This window comes from Engystomops pustulosus, chromosome 10, assembly GCF_040894005.1.
Source record: "Engystomops pustulosus chromosome 10, aEngPut4.maternal, whole genome shotgun sequence".
NCBI lineage: Eukaryota > Metazoa > Chordata > Amphibia > Anura > Leptodactylidae > Engystomops > Engystomops pustulosus.
In genome coordinates, this window is record NC_092420.1 from 98,594,369 (window position 1) to 98,614,795 (window position 20,427).

Consider the following 20,427-nt stretch of genomic DNA (forward strand, 5'->3'; position numbering starts at 1 on the left):
CGACAAACGCCGCCTCCCCCACACAAATTACCTCAGCTGACAGGTGCAAAAAGCACTGCCTCAGCGAGACGAGGCCACCCTCATCAACACCCCAAGCCCAGGGCCACTATGGCCGCAGAATGACAATAAAAACGCATTAATTTGTTACTTGACCAGATCATAATCACAACATGGCAGCGAAAATAAATACTTCAAAGTCATTCAATACAGAAAATCAACCCCAAATCCATAAAACATGAAATCATTTAAATGTGATTTTTCTGTAACCCGGAACACGTACGGAAACCTTTTAGGGCTCATTCACACTTACAAGTCCGTCAAAAACAGCAATGTCCACCATAGTAGACAAATCCAGTAATCCTTATCTGCGTTCTCCATGGACAACGCACGTCTGTAAAACAAACTGAAGTGTCTTGCATTAACATTTTATATACATTGATAATATTTAATCAACATCTCCGCTTGCTGTCTATTATATTATTTGGCCAAACATTTGGTTCTCACAGTAATAAGAGAACCTATCAGCTCCTGGGTCCTCCATAGGCCTTTATTCATGAAGACACAAATATCTGATTTTACTTCTCTGCAGATAAGCAGGGTGGGGATTTGTGCAAAACATTTAAAAATGTACTTTAAATTTCAGGATTTGTCATTAAACGCAAAATATAGACATTCCTGGGGGGAATCATTGTACCCGTTGACATTTATCTACAAGAAATTGGAGACTGCCCGTCTGCAGACAAGTGAAAGCCCCTATGAAGCCCCCACACTTCTGGCTTAGGGTGATGCCACACGTGGCGTTTTGAACACGTTTTTGACGGGTTTGACCAAGTACCTTAATTCAAACTGGTCAAAAATGAATGCGTTTCCAAAAATCGTCTGCGTTTTAACACAGGCATTTGACGGACTGCTTTAAAACGGACCAAAAACCACGTTCAAAACGCCACGTGTGACATCACCCTTAGGCTGAATTCACATTTGTCTCTGATCACGGACCTTGAGAAGCAGAAGTGGATCATACACAAGCCTTCTAGGGCCACCCAAATCATCCACCAAATCATTACTCTCTAAAGGACCTTACACAAGTACTCAAGAGCCATTTTAAGGACCTTTAAAGGGAACCTGTCATCAGAAATTGGCCTAATAATCGATTACCAGTAGGTTGTCTAGCAGCTTCACACCTTCCAAAATGAGTTTCTTTCATGGCTCAGCTTGGTTCCATCATCAACAAAATCAACTTTGAAGTGAGATGTAAATTGGTTGTATAAAGTCAAGGAGGAGGAGAATAACACAGAAGTCAAGCTCTCCCCGCCTTAGAACGCCTCCTCCCCTGTGACTGACATGCACAGGACCTCTGATGGTCCTGCACCAAGAAAAAAAAAAAATCACCAGTTTTCCAATTATAATGAAGGTGCATTTTGAGAAAAAGAGCTCGACTTCAGTGTTGACTAAAGTGAGTATAAATTAGATATATAAAGTCAATGAAGTCAAGCTCTCTCTTTCTCAGATCGCCGCCTTTATTGTAATTGATGGTCCTGCACCAAAAAAAAGGTCCTGTGCATGTCAGTCACAGGGGTGGAGGCGTTCTAAGGCAGGAGGAGCTTGACTATGCTAAACTCTCCGCCTCCTTGACGTTATACAACCAATTTATACTCACTTTAAATTTTCTGGATGATGCCACCACACTGGGACACGAGAGAAACCTGATCGAGAAGCTGCTTGACAAAAGACTGGTTGTGGTTTATTAGGTCAATTTCTGCTGACAGGTTCCATTTAAAGGTCCTCTACGGGTCCTGAAACCACAGACAAAGCAGACAGAGCCAGCGCATCATATAGCGATATCATGCACACAGCTTTAGGCTGCGTTCACACCTGGCATTTACATTCGATTTTGAAATGTAATATGACCGCTGAGAAGAGGAGAGGCGACCAATTCAATTGCTGTTAACATTTGAGCTAACACAACATTAAATACACATGTGCCTATCACCTTAACATGAGCATTTTGTAAAGTCAAGTGTTAACTGAATGTTAACACAATGTAAATGCATTCTATTAACACTGTTGTGTAACACAGATTAACACAATGTAATTGGCAAAGTCTCCTCTACAGCTGTTGTGTTTCATTTTAAAGGGAACCTGTCAGCAGAAGGCAGAATGTTACAGGTGAGGACATTACATGACACTTGGACTGATAGTTCTGCTCCCCTAGGTTCCCGTGATATCCCCTGATAAAGATGACCCGGCTCCCTGCCAGCAAGTCCTTGCCAAGTCCTGGGGTGATGCCTCTTTTCAGATTTCAATGAGGTTTTTGGCACAGATTTTACGGCAGAAAACTTTATTCCTAAATCCCTTCTCCCAGAGAAGACTGGATTTTTTTTTTTTAAAGGAATCTGTCCGTGTCCCCAGGATAAGGAATAAATGTCTGATGTGGCGTCTGACTACCGGGACCCTAGTAACGAGGAGGACAGGAGCCAGAAAGTGCCTGAAATGCTCCATGCACATGTATCCACAGAACATGTGAAATACAAAAAAACCAGGCCGTGAAGTTTGAGCAGGAGGAAGGCATCGCCCCCTAGAAGCGGCAGCCGGGTGACTAGTTAGGAGTTAATCTGCAGCCGGCGTGGGTGAGGACGGGCCGGTTGAGCTGGTTCAGGGCAATCTTTTCACACAGGGCGAGAGGCAGGGAGGTAAAATGCTGAGGCGGCAGTCTCCGAGCAGCCAGGACTTGCTCCGAATCTCTGCTCTGGAGGTGCACAGAGGCACAGGAACCCGTCTGCACTGATGAACAATGCTGAACTTTTTTTTTAAGTTAACCCTTCAATTTCAGTTTTGTAAAACCAAAAGATATTTCTGTACTTAAGGTTTTACAAAAGTGGTCGGTCTGTGAAATCCACCCACCACGTGGTCTTGGATTCATAGATTGAGCATGGTCATGCGCTGCTTTCCATAGTGGGCTAACTAACAGCAATACCACCCCCAGTGGCCCCAAAACCTGTACAATGTGCCCTTCCAGTGGCCCACCGAACCCAAACAATACCCCTCCTTCAACCGCCCCCTCCAGTATATAACGGCCCAACAGACCTTACTCATAGATCCAGGCACCATGAATGTGGTGAGCATGTCATATTTATTATCCATGGCCAGAAGGTCCCTAGGGCCGTTGCCAGAGGCCCTCCAAGCTGAAGATTCACAAGCTGTTACACTCTGCAGGAGCACTTCCCCCTCCCACTGTGTGGGAATACATAATGCAGAGGGAAGGAAGAAGTGTAACAGCCTGTGAAGCTACAGCACGGATGGGCTCTGGTAACACCCCCAGCATTAGCATAATTTTAAAAATTGATTTTATAAGGAAGGATTTCGTTTAACATAATGACCCCATCATGGCCCCTCTCCCACTTCATATTTCTTATTGTGGTCCCCTCCACATATTGGCCCAGTAATACTGAGCAGGTTATGCCACTACCAGGAAGTGCAGACAATAGATCGCATCACGATATAAACAATCGGTGATCACAGAACCCGTGAAAATGTTACAAGTTATCAATGTTCTGATTATTAGTCCAGTACAGGACTACAGAGCCAGTCCATGGGGACTTATAACAATGGGGAAAATTCACTGTATTACTTTGGTTTACATTCCTTATAGGAGATATTAAGGATTTAGGTCAAACCTCACAACAATGCAATTCTGAAGAGTCTAGAGCAGAAGATGTCGCTTCATAAACGGTGCCACAACCCAACCAAGAGACGGAATGAGATCGGACAGAACAACCCACCTAGTAACTTTGCTGCATCTGCCTGGATTAAATTAAAAAGATTGTCAAAATGTTGTTGTCTCCCCCAATCCAATAGGAAATAACTATTGGGGGGGGGGGGGGTCCAACCAATGGTACCCCGCCCACCACAGAACCAGGGATCCGGTTATCCCTAATCGGTCAGACACACATCTCTTCTGCCAGTTATTCTCTAGGAGAGCGGCAGAGACGGATAAGTGTTGTGCTCGGCTATTTCTGGCAGTGAGGAAAAAATAAATTACATTGTAATCTAACGTGCAATTATGATCACATGATCCAAAGGCTACATTTATACCTCGAGCCTGTGCCAGTCAACCGCATCCACAAATCTCCCGCAGAGCTGCACTCACCATCCCTACCTCTGCTGCTCTCAATGGTTTTCCATAACCACCCACTCTAGACTTCTCCCAAAACTGCACCAGTTCTCTAGAATGTAATACCCAGGACAATCAGATTAGTCCCCAACTTTCAGTGTTAGACGTACCTTAAGCACACATCTATTTAGGCAGGCCCGTCATATTTCCTAACCTGTTCATATTATAAAATATAAATATAATCTTTAAACGGACGCCTCTGCTTACCCTGTGTCCTTATACCAGTTACCCCACATGCCCATGCACTTAATATCTGTACATCTAGATACTGTCTGGGTAATGGATCACACAGTATTTATTCCTGATACCTATAAAGAACGGCTGCACCATCCTACAAGCACCCCTCCCCCCCTTTACAGATTGTAAGCTCTTGCACACAGGGTCCTCATTGTTACGGCCAATTACCATTTTACTGCTCTCTATATTGTGCCATCGTGTTACACAGTGTTTTAAGGATCATGGGGTACACAGACTGACAAAATTAGACCTCTAATGCAGGCACAATGTGATATTTACAGCCATTCAGCCATGACAGAGCTCCTGCCTAAAGTCCTGTGGTTATAGCGAGGGGGAGGGGGGGCGGCTGTCCAGGTTTTGTTTGTGTACAGGAAACCTGCCCTTCCCCCAGATCCTATCCACCATCTCATCACCATACAACAAGCACATGCTGCTACAACAGCATTGCACCTCCTAGTGACCACAATTACATAAAGTGGCCCTTATCTGGTGGAATAGTGAGGTGGACCACGACCCTCTTCCACTGGACTTCAACTTTTGGGGTCCACAATTAGATTTGTCTGAGCATTGACATCAAGCCTTGCTGCAGCTTTGGAGAGAGTAGGGGGTCCTCTGTCCTCTCCTTTTGAATGCAGTTTTGTACACATCCGAAAAGCAAATGGGAGGGGCTTGACTCGAACGCATACGCGTTTCCAAACCCATGCATTTTGGAATGAGCAACATGTTGTGGATGTCAGTAATACAAAACATGAGTTGCATGGGTTTTAGTGGAAACGCATTTGAGTTTAGGTCAAGCCCGATTCCAAAACGCAATGTGAGAACACGCCCGGATCAGTCTGATCAGCTTCTGGTCACAGATGGATGAATAGGGGGTCTGTACTCATCACTAACTACCAGCCTGCTTCTGGATGGTTCCTGGGCTGCACCAGAATTAAACAGGATAATTTTGGGAATTGCCCAAATGTATCCATGCAGGTCGATAAGACTGGGATGATTTGCTCCTTGCTGCTTTATATATTGGATATTTGTGGTCTGACCCTCTCTGGCTATAAGTTTAGGTACAATGTGGACCCCCCTGCATTACCACAACTATAGCAGAAACCACAGTGTCCATATCTACCAGCACATTCCCCCTGCACTAAACCCCATTATCCGGCACACAAAGGGGCTCAGGCACAAAACACACACAGCAGCCGGAGATACAGACAAGGGATTTTTTGCCAGCTGGACACTTTACATACTTGCAGACGTGCGCCGGGTCATATGTGCTGCTCTATGTGGGCAGATTTCTCTATAAAATCAGTTTTCCAGGCTTATTTTCTTATTGACTTTCATACGGGGAGAAAAAAAAAAATAGATAAGCCAATTATTTTTTCAAGAGGAGACTTAAAGGGGTCATCAATAGCAGATCAGTGGGGGCTGCACAATCAGCTGTTCCCGTGTGACAGCAAAGGTTTTGTTGAGCGAGGACAGCTGAGGAGTCTGAGGACATCTGCCCCTCACCCATCAGATATTGACAGCCATTACTCTGGTGTACATCCCCTTTAAAGGGATATTTCCATCTCTGACATTTATGGCTTATCCAAACAACCTTTTTTTGGCTCCCTATAGAAGTGATAAAGGACCTGTACATCTAAGTTGAAGGTTTTGGTGCCAAGACCTGCAGTTATCAGTCACTTATGGTATATCCCGTGGATAGAGTTTAAAGGCAGAGATTGCAATAACCTTTTAAAAACTACATCATTAACTATGGTAACAGACTACAAATTCCGTGTAGTCAGATCTTACTGTCTCACAGTAATTTACTTACATTTTTCCCTCTACTTCTGGCTAAAACAGCCCAGACACCAATGAGAACCTGCTGAATTGTTATAATAATTCTTTATTATATAGCGCACACATATTCCGCAGCGCTGCACAAAGCATATCAAATCAGTCCCTGTCCCCAATGGGGCTCACAATCTTAACCTACCAGTATGTTTTGGAGTGTGGGAAAAAACCGGAGGACCCGGAGGAAACCCACTCACACACGGAGAGAAAATACAAACTCTTTGCAGATGTTGACCTGGGTGGGATTCAAACCCAGGACTCCAGAGCTGCAAGGCTATAGTGCTACTCACTCAGCCACCGTTCCACCCTGTGGCCCTACACCAACCACAGGTCCATAAGGACCTGTGGTTTAGGGTCCCAAATTGACCTGTATGTTAGCTTAAGAAAAACCCCATGCGAATCCGGTGAGGCACAATGAGATCACATTTGCTGGAAGTTTAGGGTGTATTACACCAGGGTCACTTACCACAACGCACATGGAGCTCCGGACAAGGGCAATTATCTTTTTTTCTATTTCAACCCCATAGAGGGTGATTTGGGACACCGCACCACCAGTCCATTAGGACCTCGGGCGCTTTAGTGTCATTACTGTCACCGGGGACTCCGCGTGTAAGACGACTGATAACAGATCCTGTTACTAAAGCTTCTCATTAGCTGATGCCTAATTGTCGCCATTCCAGCTTCCGGACATTTCTACAGAGATGATCAGGGAAAAATATCTGCACATGCTGTGCGGTTTCTGATGCGTTAATATGTTACTGCAGGAGGGGATGGAGCTCAACCTTGTAGGTTACACAGAAGATAAAGGAGTCAGTAAGTATTTCCCTGCACGGTGTGTTTGGGGTTTGGATTAATCCTATACACTTCTACTGTACGGAAAATCCGGGTGTGATACGCATAGACATTCCGACACGTGACGGCTTGTGCCATAGCTGATGAGTCCAGGTCCGCAAAAAGGAGAGGACATCGGCTTCAGTGGTGACAAGTATTTACAGATAGAAGTATAGCGCTCTACACAATGGGGGATAACGGGGGGCCCAGGCCCGGCTATAACACGGGGGGGGGGGGGGGGGCCAGGCCCTGCTATAACACAGGGGGGGGGGCAGGCACTGCTATGGCACAGATATGAGGATCACATTCTACAAAGGAAGGACCAAAAAATTTGTGAGTTAAAGGATCTATCAGTACATAGTAAACCAGGCACAATCACATCTAGCAGTGTGTGCATGCCGATTTATGATGGACTTAATCCATAAAATGATGTAAATTCCGCAAAAATTGTTTTAAAAAAATATGCAAATTAGTGTTGGGTGCTCCTGAGCGCGTCACACAGGGCACCCAGCGCTCTTCAAATAAATTATTCGTGCCTCCTGATATTATAGCCCGCCCCCTCTCTCCGATTCAGCAGTTCCCAAGAGCCAGTGACATCCCGCGGCTCTCAGGAGCACTCACGCATGCGCGCTGAGTGTGGATAAATTATTGGAAGAGCGTCGGATGCCCGGGACTAATTTGCATAAAGATTTCTTTTCTGAATTGACAGTGTTTTATGCCGCATGCACACTGCCAGGTTTACTAAACGCACAATTAACACCCACCCACATATCAAACTGATGAAAAAGTGGGGATTTTTTTTTTATTTTATTTTTTTTAAGGGAGCCGTCTGGCAGCAGATTGTTCCACACATACGAATCTGTTGAAGATCTCCAATAAATGCAGGAGGGGGCTGCCTAGTGACCCAAGGCCCACTAATAGGGAAGAGGGGGAGCAGCTTAGCAATAGATGCAGTAACAGCGACACCTTCAGGATATAAGGTAATATTACACTCCTATAAAGGTGAATCAGAATGAATGCATAACTTCTAATAATATATAATCGATAATAATCTTTATATAGCGCCAAATTCTGCAGCAAATCGAACATGCACAACCCCATTAACCTTCCTATAATTAAGTTAAACATTTTCTGATTCTCCTGCTCCTGCGGAGGGGACTGTACGAATTAAGAAGTTTAATTTTTAACAACACCAATAGAAAATGCCTAAGGTGACATGGATGACCTTTCCATCAACAACTCACAACAACTGTAGCCGCGTTTGTAGGATGGAGGACACAATTAGGATATGGGGTTAATGGAACTAGTGTACAGGACAAATAATTCTGGCCCAACAGCAAGAATAAGACAGCCATGTAAGTTATTTGGGGCGAGTTTTATCCAGAAGAGTCATCTAATGCATGGGGGTTCATCAAGGCAACCAAAATATATTCATGCAAAGAGTTACAAAATTGCTGAATTTTTAATTTCTAAAAAAGTTAAAAGAAAATCAATATAAAGCAAACTGCATCCTCACCACAGCCACTAGGGGGCCCCAGAGAACCCAAAGTCTTCGTGTTCTACACCCAGAAGTTGAGTTGTAATTTGTTAGCCAATGACTATTTGATTGTGAGCTTTTGAGAACAAGTTCTCTTCTTCAGACATGACGTTATATACGAAACAAAGCTCAGTATTGTAAACATAATAGGAAGCAATGATCCATGGGTCTTCTAAAGTTTGGGGGTTTTATCTGTGTCCTTTTATAAACCGTTCTCTTTTAAAGTTACAATAATAATAATAATAATAATAATAAATTCCTTTATTTATATAGCGGGCACAGATTACACAGCGTGGCACAGAACTTGCCAAATCAGGCCCTGTCCTTAATGGGGCTCACAATCTAATCAAACTACCAGTATGTTTTGGAGTGTGGGAGGAAACCGGAGGAGCCGGAGGAAACCCATGCAAACACAGAGAACATAAACTCCCTGCAGATGTTGACCCTGGGACTTGCACCCAGGCCCCCAGCGCTGCAAGGCTGTAATGCTAACCAACTAAGCCAACGTGCCGCCCTAATAATAATAAATAATTCTTTATATAGCGCACACAGATTACGTAGCGCTGCATAAAGCTTGTCAAATCAGTCCCTGTCCCCAATGGGGCTCACAATCTAAACAACCTACCAGTATGTTTTGGAGTGTGGGAGGAAACTGGAGGACATGGAGGAAACCCACGCAAACACCGAGAGAACAAACTCTCTGCAGATGTTGACCCTGGGACTTGAACCCAGGACCCCAGCGCTGCAAGGCTGTAGTGCTAACACAACTAAGCCAATGTGCCGCCCTAATAATAATAATAAATAATTCTTTATCTAGCGCCTACAGATCACGCAGCGCTGCACAGAGCTCTCCAAATTGAGCGTTTATAAGGTTGTTTGCAGCTTTCTACAATTACAACTTCCCCTTTTCGGCCAAAAATAAGTGCAGTGTTTAGAGCCTAGGTATATAAGGCCTCCCCAGAAAATAAGTGGCAGTCACAGCTACATCTCCCCCCCACGCAGTACAATAGTAGATCACAGATACTGCAAGAGGCTGTGACACGGGTGAAGATAAAATAACCAGCGGCTGAGTTTGTAGCTGCTTGTAGCACGTTTACAAGAGGGGCTCATTCAAGCCGTGTTCACATGTGGCTTTTACATTTCATTTTGAAAAGCGATACAACAGCGGAGGAGACTTAACCACTTACATTGCTGTTAACATTTACATTTATAAAACACAATGTTAACCCCATGTTATCATACATTTACTGTACATACTGTTAACTTAATTTTGCATTTACAAAACGCAAATGTTAACAAGACGTGTTCACATGTGGCGTTTTGAAAAGTGATACAACAGCAGAGAGCAGACAACCACTTACATTGCTGTTAACATTTGCATTTACAAAACGCAAATGTTAACAAGACGTTCGCACGTGCATCAAGATTGTGTTTTCTAAGTTCAGATGTTACCAAAAAATGCAAATCTCCTCAGATGTTGTATCGCGTTTCAAAATGCAATGTAAATGCCAAGTGTGAACGCAGCCTTATAGAGACAAGAGATTGCGGTGAATAAAGACTGCAATGCTGTGTTACTCCTGTGGAGGCGCCGCAGGCAAAATAAACACAGACCGATTGCACACAAGCAAGTTTGATCTTGTAGGGGATCCGGGCCGAACACTGAGCGGTCGGAAATGAACTACACATGTCAGGACCGTTCTGGGGGCTCAGTGTTGGGGCTGCTCATTCTCACCAGAACATAGAGCGAGTATGACTGATCAAACCTGCGAGTGTACAACCGGCCTTAGGCAACGTTCACACCACAATATACATACGGCCACCACAGAAGTGCATGGAGCATGGCACAATACGGTGAGCGCGCATACACGTTCCCGCAAAAAAATAGAGCGTGCTCCATCTTTGGCTATAAGTACGGCCATGCGGCTCTTCTTCCTATGGAGCAGGGTGAGCAGCGCTCATCCCTCCCTCTCCAGCTGAACGTGTACTACATCCGGCTCTAGGCCTGGGCCTAGTACGTGTTCTTTTAAGGGTGCAGTGCCACAATCGTCAGAGTAACATATACACCCCCCATAGACGGCTGTGGCACCCCAGGCTCATAACCAGTGCTCACCGTCCCGAGCCGTGGCCACACAAAAGATGGAGTATGGTCTATCTTCAGCCATGAGAAAGGGTCACTCCTCCTCCTCTCCAGAGCACCGCCGTATACCTGCCAGGTTACGGCTGGGTGGGCAAACGTGGGTGTGAATGCACCCCAAGGCTACGTGCACAGGAACGTCGGCATTTCACGGACCACAAATGATGGATCTGTGGTCAAAGCTGTCCATGAGCGTAGGCCAGGAATGTGCACCAATGCTGCACCACAAATATGTGATCCATACATAATTTCAGTGTCGGACTGGCCCACCAAAGTAGCAGAGGATCCTCCGGTGGGCCCTGGCTCAACCCAATACTGGACCCCAGAGGTCCATCGGAAAACACCACAATTTGGAGGCTGCCCGAGTATATTTCCTGGGGAATAATGAAGAGTGGGCCCCCAAATTGATTTTCTCTGCAGGGCCTAAGGAAACCCAGTCCGACACTGTCCACCGATATCCTTATACTGATCACTCCTCTTCTGTATATTCCACCATACTCCTACTATTATTAATTTTTGTTACATGTTTCCCAATTTTTGTTACATGTTTCCTAATGTGTAGTTTATGCTGAAGACTGATCCCACTCATTTTATCCCATTTTATTTCTACTTTTACTCCTCTAGTACCAGTTTTTCTATACATAAATGACTGTCCTTGTATATATTTATCAATTTATTTATTCATGTATTTATTTATCTGAGCACTCTATATGGATATGTTGTACTCGTGTACCCTAGTATTTTGCACCCAGTTATGCTCTTCTACTTACATATCAGATTTTTTATTTTACCGTTACATTTTTATCTTCTTTTTATCTGTAGTTTTGGTCTGATGAAGGGTAAATCCCGAAACGCGTTACCATTGGATTTTATATATCGCCAATAAAATTTATTTGATTCTGAATTGCTTTGGTCATTGATGAGGAACCCTCATACTACTTGGTTGTAAGCGCACCCTGTTCCAGTTCTTTATCCCTGTATCCGCGGTCCCTATGGTCAGTGGTCATTTGGAGAGCTTGGGAGCTGCTGCATTAACCAGTAAGATTTGTACCCATCTGTAGAAAGGGAATTGTCCTTTGAGTGGATTCTCAATATCACCTACATACAAGTGGCCACCAGGTGAGACCCTTTCCACACTCACCCCATTCGGTACCCACTTGCCGTAAACGCTATCACGCGAGGCGCCGTCCTCTTTGGTTGTCGTTTTTGTGCTCTCTATTTCTCCGCACCACAAATAAGGACACCCAGAAGTCCATTGGGGTCCGAATGGACACATCCACTTGTTCTTTATGCTGCAGGATCAGTAACCTGTGTCCTGCACTGTATGTAGATACAAAACACATTGTTATATTTTCACCTCTGTGCTGAAGATACAGGATAATTGGGTCACAGATGTCAGAAATCTCCTGCACATCCGATTCAGAAACCTGTGGAAATTCACTCTGCAAACTTCCTATTACAAAACCTTACACCCTCCATGTAAGACAATGGAGATCAGAGATAACGGAGCAGAAGTCATACAGGTACAAGAGGAAGATGATGGGATTATCTCCTTACAAGTGTAATGATAGGAGGAGCCGCTAATGAAGGCAACATCTGCAATCCACACATGTAACCACAGAGGAATAAGCCTGCGACTTACCCAACTGCAACTTACCCAACTGCACAGGACTTACAGCAGATACAGAGGAATTAGTGTAGGGTGGCAGGGGCCTAGACTGCAGGACTCCCAGAAGGATTAGGAATTTCGTAACATTGTATTTTTTTACAACATTTACCATTTTGCAACATATTTACCATACACAAAGCTGAGCCACTGTATCCAAGCCATAATTATAGAAGTATCTACCATACATAAAGCTGATCCACTGTATCCAAGCCATAATTATAGAAGTATCTACCATACACAAAGCTGAGCCACTGTATCCAAGCCATAATTATAGAAGTATCTACCACACACAAAGCTGAGCCACTGTATCCAAGCCATAATTATAGAAGTATCTACCACACACAAAGCTGAGCCACTGTATCCAAGCCATAATTATAGAAGTATCTACCATACATAAAGCTGATCCACTGTATCCAAGCCATAATTATAGAAGTATCTACCATACACAAAGCTGAGCCACTGTATCCAAGCCATAATTATAGAAGTATCTACCATACACAAAGCTGAGCCACTGTATCCAAGCCATAATTATAGAAGTATCTACCATACACAAAGCTGAGCCACTGTATCCAAGCCATAATTATAGAAGTATCTACCAGACACAAAGCTGAGCCACTGTATCCAAGCCCTAATTATAGAAGTATCTACCATACACAAAGCTGAGCCACTGTATCCAAGCCCTAATTATAGAAGTATCTACCACACACAAAGCTGAGCCTCTGTATCCAAGTCATAATTATAGAAGTATCTACCACACACAAAGCTGAGCCACTGTATCCAAGCCCTAATTATAGAAGTATCTACCATACACAAAGCTTCTGTATCTAAGCCCCAATTATAGGGGGTATCTACCATACACAGAACGGATCTCCTGTATCTAAGCTTCCATCATAAAGTTAAGCTACTGTATCACAACCAACATTCCAAAAGGTATCTACCATACACAGAGCTGAGCTGTTGTATCTAAGCCATCTACCATACACAGAACTGCTGTATCTTATGCTAGGTCAGTAGTGGATTATAACAGGTGGTTTGGGCGAAGATCTCAAACTTCTGTTCCTACCCTCAATACACAAGAGCCATTTCAAGAGCTTTAAAGATACTGAAACCGCAGATAGAAAGCAGCAGAAGGGCCTCATCCTCCATTCCCCAAGAAGCTGATTCCAGTTCCATATATAGGGAGAGATTCCAGACTTGTAGGGGCCATAATATTCCTACAGCCCAGGACCCAGGGCAATCAATCCGCGTCTGTACCGGGTTCACACGTGGCATTTACACTGCATTTTAAAATGCAAGACAAAGGGTTTTTTTGGATAAGATTTGCCTAGTTGCATTAAATTAGCATTGTGTTTACATCAACGTTATGTTAACTTTCAATTCGCCAAGTCTCTTCAAAACAGCCTTTGGATTGTGTTTCAAAACAATGTAAACGGCACATGTGAACGGAGCCTAAGCCACCATTATAGAGGAGTCTATATCTAAAATGTCACATTTCAAAAGTTTAATTCTATATATTCAAGACATATGCTTGGGCTTGAACCTTTTTTAGCCAGAAGTTTGGCTTCTAGTAACACGGGTCACACAGTTGCTGCAGGTCACAAGCTTGATATAAAGTTGCACAAAGGTGCCCAAGCCAAATTCTTATTCCAGGACCTTAGAATCTGTAGTTATGCCCCATTTGATTTCATGCCGCTTCTTTGCCATGCATACCACCATTTGTATACTCGGATACATACACCAGAATGTATCATGGACTGTTGTAGCCCCGGAGCCCCGCTTTAGATGCTATACAGGACACGCACTTCCGGTCGAGCAGCATTCCATCACTAATCAGTTGTAGAGTCGGGGTGGAGGCCGTAAATTACAAGGCGGCGGGAAAAGCCTGTTCAACTGCTGCTAACCCAATTATACAAGCCTTGCACTCTATATCCGAGGCCAATTGTGCATACAGACCCACTCCAACAGGCACCAAATCCTACAATTATCCACTTTTACATTTCCATGGCTCCACGGCCAACCCAACCCATTCTATGGACTAAGAGGAGCCACTGAGTGCCTAGGGGTATCCTCCAATATCCTCCAACAGGTGCATAAACAGAGCCGGATTAGGATAGAGACAGGAGCCCCCCTCCAACATCTGGTGCCCTAAATCACAGGCTGCACCCATCAATCCGGGGCTCACAGGTGCCCGGCCAGTTATTTATAACATTATGGGTTTCTCTTGCTTTGTTGGTTTAGATCCATTGTGCTGGAGGCAAAAAAAGTGCAAACGGATTAAGAAAATAGGGATTTCCCTTCATTAGTTTGGCTTATAGGCAGGATGTACATGACACCTTGTAGATGACCATCAAGCACGGCAAAGATTGTATAGTAATAGTCTATAAATGGATCATAGATCATAGGCTGGACCAGAAGATGGATAATTGGTGCCTTCAAGGGTTGTTCTATACCGGCTCAATGCACATCCACACGTTTACTGGATGTTGAGAAGTAGAAAAGTAGTAAAATATGTTTGGCTGAATGTAATAGACCCAAACCTGAGGCTGCACTACAGAGGTTCCCCTTCTAAATAGTCAAAATGTTGTCATTAGCTTCAACTTGCCCTCTGTAGATCAAGATATACACATCTGCTTCCAGGGTAAATACAGATAATTAAAGGGATATTCCCTCTAGGAGTCGCTCCTATACCAAGAACATGGGATGTTTAGACGTCGGAGCATGCACGGCACTCACTATTCTACTATGGGGGAGAAGAACGTATCCAAGCAAAGAGTTTTTGCATAGAAGTGAATAGAGTGTTGGGTCACCTCTCTATATGCCCAAAGACACTATAAATAATGTGACATATAGATGCCCTACACTAGTATCCCTACAGCTCCTAAACAGACCTGTGCGTCTCCATAGCTACAGACTATACTACCCCAATGTAGTCATCTCCTGCAGTCCTAGTCTATATTACACCCCCCATTTCTTGTTTCGCTTCTGAATGTCCATTACCAAACAGAACTGAATCAATGCGTCTCCTGACCGATTCACTATTGTAAAGATCAACGATTCTCTGTGAGCGCCATTCATATTCATATACGAGGCATTTGTATGTTATCTCAATAGGGTGACAGCCCGGGACGGGAACCTTCTTGTGTGATGCAATCAGCTGAATGTCCATTGTAGCCACCAAACAAAGGAGGATTATTTTTGGCTGAAGGCCTCTTTACATCCGCCAGCAAAACGTGTGTGATGTGTGTCCCCGTGCGGAGCAGATCTGTGCCCCCCATGACCCTGGCAGTCTGCTCATTAAATACCCACCTGCTGCGGGGGCCACACGTCTGGCACCTATTGCCGCACTTTCTGCAGCGATCTCCAGCTATTCCCAGATCTGGACACATTGCTGAATCTTCTTCCAACAATTGTCCTCAGTTTACACCGTCAGAATGGCAGCAGCAAAATCATTTCATTTTGGCAGTGGGAACTCTTCCTCTGCACATTGGACATTTAGGATTTTGTTTAATGACCAGAGCAAGACTCACAGGTAATACGTTATTTCGGTTTATAGAACCCGTGCATTAATAAAAGGTCCTAATGGCACCCAACCACTGGAAACCAGGGCCAATTAGTGGCACCCAACCACTGGAAACCAGGGCCGATAAGTGGCACCTAACCACTGGAAACCAGGGCGATAAGTGGCACCCAACCACTGGAAACCAGGGCCAATAAGTGGCACCCAACCACTGGAAACCAGGGCCCATAAGTGGCACCCAACCACTGGAAACCAGGGCCCATAAGTGGCACCCAACCACTGGAAACCAGGGCCCATAAGTGGCACCCAACCACTGGAAACCAGGGGCGATAAGTGCCACCCAACCACTGGAAACCAGGGCCAATAAGTGCCACCCAACCACTGGAAACCAGGGCCAATAAGTGCCACCCAACCACTGGAAACCAGGGCCGATAAGTGCCACCCAACCACTGGAAACCAGGGCCGATAAATGGCACCCAACCACTGGAAACCAGGGCCGATAAGTGCCACCCAACCACTGGAAACCAGGGCCGATAAGTGCCACCCAACCACTGGAAACCAGGGCCGATAAATGGCACCCAACCACTGGAAACCAGGGCCGATAAATGGCACCCAACCACTGGAAACCAGGGCCGATAAGTGCCACCCAACCACTGGAAACCAGGGCCGATAAATGGCACCCAACCACTGGAAACCAGGGCCGATAAATGGCACCCAACCACTGGAAACCAGGGCCGATAAATGGCACCCAACCACTGGAAACCAGGGCCGATAAGTGCCACCCAACCACTGGAAACCAGGGCCGATAAGTGCCACCCAACCACTGGAAACCAGGGCCGATAAATGGCACCCAACCACTGGAAAAATGGGAAGGGGCACAAACCACTAGACCATGAACCTTCTAAGGGCTGTTTCACACAAACATGGTGTTTTGCACCCATGTAAATGCACCGTATGGTGGCAGGATCCCACGGGCTGCACACAAAGCAGAGGAGGGGAGGTCCTGCTAAATCTAGAAATATAATGCAAGGACGTTCCCTCTAGGGGGCGTACAGCTGCGCCGGAGCTATATTACTATTATAATAGCAGAGGGAACCTCCATGCATTATATTTCTAGATTTTGCAGGGGCTCTTGCTGTGTGTGTAGCCCATGGGATCTTGCCACCATACGGCACATTTACACGGGCTGCACACATCGGACCACTGAACCAGGTATCAAACCTTTGTTTTCTGGATAAAGGAACAAATGTATTATATGGTACTTTCTAGTTTCAGTCTAATCTGTATCCAACTTTGTAGAGAAGTCACTGTAAACACACAGTCCATGTGCAGGGACATCAGATCCCCCCGTGAACCTGATCCGGGGGACACAATTAATGTGCCACTATCCAGACACCAAATACTTGCTGTGCAGATCGGATTATTACCCTGCGGCTGCTGCGGCTCAGCTGTCCGGCCGCTGCTGTCATTTCTATACATATCCACTTAAGAGCAAAGTCTAAAATTAGAAGAAGGGTGGAATAATCTGCGGCGCATTCCCTGCCTATTATTTCAGACATTTGCTGGCTCTCATCCATAGACATCAGAGCTAAGGTGCTCGTCGCTGGCCCCTTCCTGGCAAATCACATTCGGCACAGAATTCCTTTAAAACTGGGATTCTGATGATATTTAACCCTTTAATACCTGCACCATTCTGATGCCTTCCATCTGACCAGTTCTCTGTGGGATTAGTATAGTGTTAGTTCTCATAATCTACAGGTCCATTGGTCAAATAATAAGCATTTTATTTTAGAAGGAGAAACTTGCATCACATCCCTGGGAATGGAGCGGATACAGCGTCTATCTAGACACGGGAGGAATGTAGCAACCTAATCCGGATGAGTGCGGGATAAACCGTTCCGACTGCAGCAGGGAAATCTTCGGCTGTAAATAGAATTTATCTTACACCTTTAGGATTTTTCATGGAATTAACATCAGGGAGGGGAGTCCAAGGTACATACATACAGTAGGGGAAAAAGTATTTAGCTGCCACCAATTGTGTAAGTTCTCCCGCTTAGAAAGAAGAGAGAGGCCGGTAATTACATCAGATAGAACCTCAATTATGAGAGAGAAAATGTGAAAGAAAATCCAGAAAATCACATTGTTTGATTCTTAATTTATTTGAAAATTATGATGGAAAATAAGGACAAACATGTAAGAATTTTGGCTCTTCCAGACCTGTAACTTCTCCTTTAAGAGGCTCCTGTGTTCTCCACTCATTACCTGTAGTAATGGCTCCTGGCCACAAACTCCAACACTCACACTCCAAACTCCACTATGGTGAAGACCCAAGAGCTGTCGCAGGACAACGAAAACAAGATTGTGTCCCTGCACCAGGCTGGGAAGACTCAACCTGCTCAAGGTTGGTGAGAAGAAATCCCCTGTGGGAGCAATAATTAGAGAATGGAGACTTACAAGACCCTGATCTCACCCCGTGGGGTCATAATGATCACAAACTGTGGAACCATCCCAGAACCCCTGTCTGCAGTGCCAGACGTGTCCCCCAGTTTAAGCCACTACATCAGACCTGTCTGAAGTTTGTTAGAGAATATTTGGAATATATGGTCCGATGAAACCAAAGTAGAAATGTTTGGTCGAAACACAAGTCTTAGTGTTTGGAGGAGAGTGAATGCAGAGCTGCATCCTAAGACCACCAGACCTACTGTGCAGCCTGGGGGACAACATCATGATAAGGGGGACCAGTACGACTGATCCGTGCACATCAGAGAATGAATGGGGCCGTGTATTAAGAGATTTTGAGAGCAAACCTCCTTCCATCAGCAAGGGCAGTGAAGATGAAACATGGCTGTGTCTTACAGCAGGACAATGATCCCAATCACCGCCAGGGAAATGAGGGAGAAGCTCCATAATAAGAATCTCCAGGTCCTGGAGTGACCTCGCCAGTCTCCACATCACAACCCCATAGAAAACCTTTGGAGGGAGATGAAAGTCCGTTTTGCCCAGCAACAGCCCCAAAATATCACTGCACTAGAGGAGATCCACCTGGAGGAATGGACCAACATACCAGTAGCAGTGTGTACCTACCTTGTGAAGAGTGACAAACATTTAACCTCTTTCATTGCCAAAAAAAAAGATATAACAATGTATCAAGATGAACTTTTGTTATTGACTAAATACTTATTTTCCACCATAATTTGCAAATAAATTCTTTAAAAATCAGATTTTTTTTTAATTTGCTTTCAGATTGTCTCATAGTTGATGTTCTATCTACGATGTCAATGACAGGGCTCATCCTTCCAAGTGGGAGAACTTACATTATAGGCCGCCCATGCCTGACGATTGCAGGTTACATGGGCTCTTTATAAAGTGCTGCTCCTTCTGCATTGAGAATTTTTAGGGGATCCAAATTTAGGATCCATGGTCTTTTATCCAAATTGTAAAGTGCACCTCTGTATAAAATAAGAGCCTCTGTATAACAGAGCGCATGCAGTCGCCAGTGAGTAGTGTGCGGCACAGCGCCCCCTAGAGGCGAGGAGCGCACATGACAGATCCGTCAGCCGGCAGCAGGTGCCCAGACAACAACCACTTCACCTTCCTGTTTACTTGAGGCTGCAGAATGCGGCACAGGTGCAGGACACAGGTGCATCAGATGAAACACAAACTACTTGAAATGTAGCAGTTCTAACATGTTTGTCATAAAAAAAAAGAAACGAACAGCAACAGTATCGGGTCTGTTTTGTGTTGTTGTTGGGGCTATTATAAAAGTCATAACAAAGAAACTTTATTCATTAAAACTGCAGCATCTTAACAATAAATTGGTGCAATTTTTTATACATTTGCTATAATATTGTGGTGGACGTCCCTATAATAATAATAATAATAATAATAATAATAATAATAATAATAATAATAATAATATAATCTGCCTTTAAACAGTCAAATCTTTGCCTACATCACCAGTACAAGATGATTATGGGTCGTCCTGTCCATTATACGGCCTGGATTCTGCATTATTTAGCCGTTTCCCCCTCTCCAGGCTGATCACTTATTCTCAGTGGTCTCAGAGCTGGTGCTGGGGGACTAGATGCTATACAGTCTCCCATAGAAAACCAGAGATTCTGCTTCTAAGTACCTGAACATGCCCGGCATTACCTGGGGATGTGCACCGCTGTGTAATACAGTGTACATGGAGCTCTATATCAAAAATAGGAGATTCTCCTGTTGAAAAGACCAAATCAACAAAATCATTGTATATTTAGATGAGATTCTGTGCAGCGTCACTATAAGATCCGAGGTCCATTCCCCGGGACACCTCCATATGTGAACAACTGCTGTAACCCGTCAGACCACACACTCGAATTCTGCTCCTTCTAGAAGCTCTTGATGTCCACATGTCGGGAACAGTCATCCTCAGTGAATGACCCCCTGTTGCTCCTTTCACCCCACACTCTGCAGATCTGACCCGCCAGGTGTCCCTTCTAATCAAATATGGGAACAGGTC

General features: G+C 44.6%; 1 long non-coding RNA gene across 1 annotated transcript in view; it reads right to left on the minus strand.

The window, feature by feature from the left end:
• Positions 1 to 213: 213 nt before the first annotated feature.
• The window catches only part of LOC140104843 (uncharacterized), a 43,509-nt gene continuing 23,295 nt past the window's right edge, over positions 214 to 20,427 (minus strand). The window contains exon 3 of the long non-coding RNA XR_011850427.1: positions 214 to 391. This is a non-coding gene — a long non-coding RNA (uncharacterized lncRNA). The remainder of the gene's footprint in view (positions 392 to 20,427) is intronic.